The following is a 7,127-nucleotide window of genomic DNA, read 5'->3' on the forward strand; positions in this document are numbered from 1 at the left end:
TAGAATATATTCCAGAGAACGTTTAATACAGAGAAGCAGCAATTACGAATTATTAATTTGTATTAAACGTTCTCTGGCAGCAGCGTCCTCTGGCCGTGAAGTTAATAATTTTAGACCGATTTACGAAAAGCAAATGCAGGGCGCACCTGATGATTAGTATTTTTTTCATTCTGTTAGACATTTTTTTTCAGGAGGATTTCCGAACCCTTTTGTTGCATTTCGCTTTTATTCCCGAACGGTTTTTTTGCAGTTTACAGTTTTATAATTTTTAATTTTTCAAATTAATTGGAAATTTGAGCATGCATTTTATATGTGCATTTGCGTATTGATAGATTTTTATAAATTGGAGTAATCTGCTAGAAGAATACGCGAATACACCTTTGTTGTATGGCGCATTTCCAACCGATTTTATTTCAGCAGTTTGTTTTTTATCAGGTTTTAAATTTTTCCTATTAATTAGAATTTTGAGTATTTACGCCCATTAAATTTTAAATTAGTGAAAGCTTCAAGTAGCTGCACTGCCTATTAAGGGGAAATTTTAAAGTAAGTATATTCGTTATTCGAAAAAAAAATGTTTGTTGATGCATCTCGAACGAGCTACGTAACGTAATGTAGAATTACGACCTTTACTTGAAACTGATCACATTTGAAACTATTTTAAGACGCTAAGTATACAAAAAAGAAATTGTGGGTACGTTACTTCTGCTCTCCTGGCCTCAAATAGCTTGCATTTGCATGAAGGACTTAGGCCCAATTAGGATTTTTGCCAGGGTATTAGTCTGGATATGTCTTTTAAGATTGGAGGAGCTCTATCTAGACTGGTTCGCTATATAATTCTGTGCTCCTTGCACTTTTGAAGGGTTTTACGAGTATGTTGTTCCATCGTGACTCAGACATTCGTGCGAATCACAAGAACATTTCCCTCCTCATGACTTCGTCTGCACAGTTTATTGTCTCGACCTCGGATTCATCAAGAGATGCTCCAGCCTTCGCCAGTCCCCTCGTGACCGGATATGTTTCTATAGCCGGAGTGCGTGAGTGTACTGCTTGACTATTGACTTTCTATAGCCACTACAACTTAATGTAGGACGGTTTCGTTCGACCTGCCCTAAATATAATTAATGTGATACCTTGGAACTTAGAAAAGGTATCTGATGTACATGGGTAACAATCTTTCCAGTGCCTTTATCAGGATGCATGTGAGACATGACGCGACGATGTAAAATATGATAACAGACGTCCAGAGTACACTTGAGATATGGAAGGAATACTTTTCAAAGTTTTCGAGTGCAAAAAAGTTTCGAGCACCAATGTATGGGGACGAAGCTCACCTGCTTCCACTCGTAAGACGAGGTGAGAACCGCAATAATGTGACAGAAACAACAAAGCCCGGGATAAGATGGTTTAGCGGCTGAGCAAAGCCGAGAAACAGAGGGTTGGCAGGGAGCATGCACCAGCTTCTTAGCAGACTTTGGTCTGATGAATACATGCCCGAAAATCGGAGTCTCAGGTTTGCGCCAATTACCGTGGAATTAGCCTTCTTAGCATTTCATATGTATAAGGTCCTGGCGACGATGCTGTGGGAAAGATTGAATTCCGTATTGAATCCATTTATTGGACCTTATTAGTGTAACTTCAGACCTGGAAAAGCACATACAAAGGTGTGGTTTTTTGGGACACACGTCACTGTTGGCAATTAAATATAACTCTGAAGTAGTTAATTACCTTGTCTACCAATGATGCAGCATAAACACCACAAACACTGTTAGCCTGTAGATCAAGTGAGGAATGTTTCTTGCCAACCGGTGCTACTTTGGGCCCATTAGGTAATCGAAAAGCAGAGCCCTTTCTAGATGAACAAAAATTACGCTTACCAAAAAGCGTGAAATTACGAACTGTATGAGCTTTATTAACGGCGTGGACATGGTTGAGCGAATAAAACTGCACCGATTGTGTTGGCATTCGCATGTTAAACGCACGGATGACGAGGCTTCGGTGAAAAGATCGTCCGTCGCGGCACCGATGGGTGGCCAACGAACGAAAGAGCGCCCACGAATACAATGGAAAGACAAAGTGCAGAAAGACCTGTCTGCACCCGGGCTGTATAACTGGCGCAACTTCACAAAGGACAGAGGCAATTGGCGAGGTTTTTGGTCTCGGCCAAAGCCGACGAAAGAAAATATCAGACTTATTGGCTTGACGTCTTAGCTTTTTCGTCTGATTTTCTTCTCGGTTTAGGAATGAAGGACACTTTGCCTCTTTTCCAGCTTTGCGAAATGTAGGTCATGCTGGCTTTGCAGACCCTCTTAGGCCGAGCCCACGCAATTTTCGGTAAGTGGCTTTTCAACATCTGGAAATGCCGCTCATTGCGTGGCCTTGGCCTTAGGCCAGGATACCATCGGCTCCAGTAAGTAAAGTAATCGGGAAGATGATGAGTGCAATACAGAGCGAGGGCTTTTCCGTTGACGACGTTAACAAAATAAAAAGCATTGTCTATAATGAAAACGGTACACTGTTATTTGTTTCTTACTTAACTTACCTTTAACAAAAAATTAAAAAATAAAAAAAGAAGTGCACATTTTATTAAGTTTATAAGTTTATTTTACGATTTGACTTAGAAAAAATAATGTACATATGTATGTAATTATGTGGTTGCTTTTCGAAATATACATTTCAGTTATATTTTCAATTTCTTATAAGCCCTCTCAACTACACTCTGCTCGCTAGTTCTACTCAACAAAAGTAAACTTTTTTATTGAACTGCAAAAACTGTTACACTGTGATTACATATCGACTTTTGTCTACCAACACCAGTAATACATATCTACAAATTCGATACACCGTTATGCGCTGTACTCATTTTTCAAAACTACTAATACTCGGTACTGTTTTCCATCGGAAATATACATCAAGTTTGTTATATCTTAAGACTTCCGCAAAAATATTTCGGAAAAATATTAAGTTTGACGTGAGATTTTATAATTAAAATTATTTACTCTTAAAAATATATTTTCTAAAAAAAATCTCCCCAGAAGATAGAAAAGTTTAAGTTTAAAAGGTCAATGTTTAAAAATTTTATCAACGGAAAAAATATCAAGGTATTCTGAGGTATTTTCGAATCGGTCTTGCTGGCGTGGATGTTAATATTTTTCCGAAATATTTTGGCGGAAGTCTTAAAGCATTTCCGGTGGAATAACGCAACTTTTTTTTTGGTGATACACCCTAATGTAAATATGCGAGTTTGTTGTTAATCATTTACTAAATCTTAAATATGCCTTGATTAATTTCAAGCTTCTCTTCAGTACACATTTTTAGTCGAAAAACATTATATATCTGGAACGACAATTATACATATTTATGTGTACATATAATTTTTATTATTATTTTTATATATTTTTAAATATTTTTTTGTAAGTGAATTTTATGTTTTATCGCTGGTAAATTTTGGATTTTTTCACCAATGTATGGCATTTTTTTTTTATGAAAATATCAGCAATATGATGCTTGACAAAATTATGAGTAAATTTTTTTAATTTTAATTTTTTTTTTAATCTCCCATTTACGATTTAATTGGACACATACATGAATACATGAAAAAAATACGTCGAATTTAACTACCGATTTTAATTGTTGATCCCCCATTCTGAGGAATATTTTCTTCCAACGAATCGATTATGCAATTCGTGTGACACTAAAGCCAACCAGCCGGCTGTCGGTGAATTGTTTTTCGATAATTCAAATTGGTCGATTTCAGTGCCATCATAATCTTGACATAATCGATCGTTTGATTTTTTAAATTCCATTGTGCAGCATATTTGATTATATTCAATTTTTATTTTTTTTTTGAAATATGTTTGTATGTATACATATTTATTTATTGATTTTAGTACACAAATATACAAATGCATATACGATAATCAAATGGTTTGCTATTTAGTTATGTCCAACATTGTGGGCCGGGCTAGTGGGTACAAAAATTTTCATTTACGACTATCGTTACTCAAATATTATAATTTCACAAATACAATTATACATATTTTTTCGAAAACATTTAGAGTTTTACACCGGAATTATGTGTGAAATGGATTTTTGATTTTGTTACTATGTATTTCTATACATACTACATTAATTTTTAATCATGAAGCTCGTACAAAATATTCGTATTCGCTTTTTCGCTACTTTTCGGTTTCTTATTTGTTCTACAGAAAAATCGAGTTTTATTATACATGTTTATAAAGTCAATGCCAATTTTTTTTACTTAAATGTATAATTTTCTTTTACAAAATTTAATATCCTAGAAATTTAATATTAAAGTAAGTGGTGGTTTATAAATTTAAAAATTTAAAAATTCAATTTTTTTTTACACAAAATTGCTACCCAGAAACCATAAAAACGTTATCCGGGACGGACAGGCATGGGCGTTACTTAATAATCACTTACTATTAAACAAGAAATTAAAAAAAAAAAATGTTATACTTATATTTTCTTGTAAATATTTTTTAATAATTTCGCCTTATAAGTGTACAAAAAATGCACGATGTTTAAAACTTTCTCCAATACTACCGATTTTGGAACTGTGATTCTAAATTCTATGTAATTTTTCGCTATATTTATGTTTAAAGCAATTTAATATTTTTTTATTCATTGAGTTATTTAAATGAATGAGAAACTAAAATCATAATATTAAAATAAATTGAATAGTTTCAAGATTTTTCCATCACTGGCAACTTGTTTCGAGAGAACTGACAGAGTGAAAACTATTATTTTTATTATTACGACAAAAACCCTGCATTCCTACAAAAAATCTCATTTTATTCAAGGTAGTCATTAAGCGGCCTAAGACTCTCCCAGACAACTGCTTCGTTACCTTCAAGCCTTTAATGTCCCGGGAGCCACCACAGCGTTACTCTATCGTGGGCTCCCAGATGGTCGAAGAGAATTTTTGTAGTGTAAAATGAGTATAAGGCTTTTAACGTTGCCTAACTATCCGACATAACGAGCCATAACCGCCAAAAAATCGACACGTTTTCAAAAATTTATTTTTTATGCGAACACACACTTCGGTAGCTAAGACTTTCGCCCAAAATGTGGTTGGATATGTGCCTATTGGCAGACTTGTCTAGAATCTTGGTCCAAGTACGCCTGCCCCGGTACTCCTGTCGTCCATCTTCGATCCGTCGGTATACCATAATTTGGACCCTCCGTCAATCGTAGATATTACCGCTGAACAGCAACCCACTTTAGGAATTTTGAGTTTGTAGACGATCTACACTTTTCATGCTGATCGCATTGGGCAAAAGATGGACATGAGAGGTATGTATTTCATGACACCAAGGACAGATCCGCACAGCGCCTGTGATGGCCAAGCCCACCAGTCGGTGCAGCATGCTTAAGGGGGGACCCCCTTTCTTACAGCGCCGCATATGTAAGAACGAATTTTATAAGCGTATTCAAATACCCTTGGTGATTTACCCCAAGTTTTATCAATTAGTTTCAGATAGGCATAAATGCCCTGTAGCATTGTTGGTAATATTCGAGAGATGGGAGTTCCAATTAGGCCTTTTGTCGAGAGTTAATAGACCTACTAGTAGCTGTGATTACTAAATTTATATCTACTTATCGTCTCTTCTCAGATCTCAATTTCTGTCCTTGCCAAGGTGGGTCTAGTTAAGTTGTCATTCCTTTTTTTTGGTAATAGGGACATTGGTGGACTTAAGTCCACCTGTCTCCAGTTCCTTTTTGGTGTTGTTCGCAATCTGAAGTACAGGGTTAAAAGCTACCGACTTTATATATGTCATACATTTCGTACCAGGGGAGGCTATATAGAGGATTTATATTGGCCATCGCTGCCATATGCTCGCCTATTTGAATCCGTGCTTATTATACGGCCAGCACCTAAACCAAATGCAAAAAAAAAAAAAAACAGGGATGCCAGAGTTGTGCGCATCTGTTAAGAGATTTATTAGCCCTATTTTCAGGAATACAGCAGTAGCTATATTGAATATTCCCTATCCGTAATATTCACAAAAATTAATTTCTGATTTTAGAACCCAACTGGGATTTAACTCTCATCATCTGACGTTGATTTTGCAATCAAATAGTAAATTCTACTCTTTTGAAAATTATGAAATGTAGAAATTAATTAATTTATCTTCAAAATAAATTATTTTATTATTGTACAATGTACATATATGAATGTATTATTAGCTATGTTTATTAATTTCAAATTACTTACATTTTAAAAATGATTAAAAATTTTATGGACACCCTGTAGCTTGCGTGTGCATTAATCAAGCTTCGGGCTTTCGTTTTCGAACACATTTATTTTAAAATACCTAAATATACTTAAGAGTGCTCAGGTGCAAAAAAGCCTCTAGAAAATAATAGAAATGGAGATGTCTGAACAGGAAGCTGGTGTGTACATTGTACCGGGTGTACTAGTTATGAAGCTTTCGGATTTTTTATTTTTTAAATACATTTTCTTCAACCAAGGCGAATTGTTTTGCTACAAAATGCAACTGGTTTTATTAAAATTCACTGCAGAATAAACATACAGTGACTCAAACAAGTGACCAGGTGTTGATTTATTTTAAATATTCCTTTTTCGAGTTTATTTTATTTTCTATAAAAATATGGTCCAAGCTTGAACAAATTTTCATCAAAAATTTGAACTTTTAACTATGAATCTTTTGAACAGATCTGGGTTTGCATACAATTTGATAGTCGAAAAACATTACGAATATGTAAAAAAAATCAACACCTGGTTACTTTTTTCAGTCACTGTAGATATGTTTGTACACTAGGGTAGCAACATTTTTTTCCAGCCACCCCCAGAATTTAAGGATATCGAAAATAAGAAGTCGTGTATTTTTTTATTTTGCGCTGCGATGAAGAACAGGATCGGCGCTTGTAGTGTGCGTCAAAGAAGCCGAGCTTAACTCGGTTGTACCCTCTACCAGACCTTTGCAGTACTACTTATTCAGGCAGAAATAACAGTAATATCTTAATTTCAGACATCTACGCGGTACCCCAGTGAGAATTTTTACAAGTCGATCCTATAACTCAAGCTCCTTTGAATGAGTCATCTGAGTGAGGTGGCATAATTGAGCTATGACAAATATTTAATT

Source organism: Rhagoletis zephyria, unplaced genomic scaffold, assembly GCF_001687245.7.
Source record: "Rhagoletis zephyria isolate East Lansing unplaced genomic scaffold, Rhagoletis_zephyria_1.1 Rzeph_scaffold_02464, whole genome shotgun sequence".
NCBI lineage: Eukaryota > Metazoa > Arthropoda > Insecta > Diptera > Tephritidae > Rhagoletis > Rhagoletis zephyria.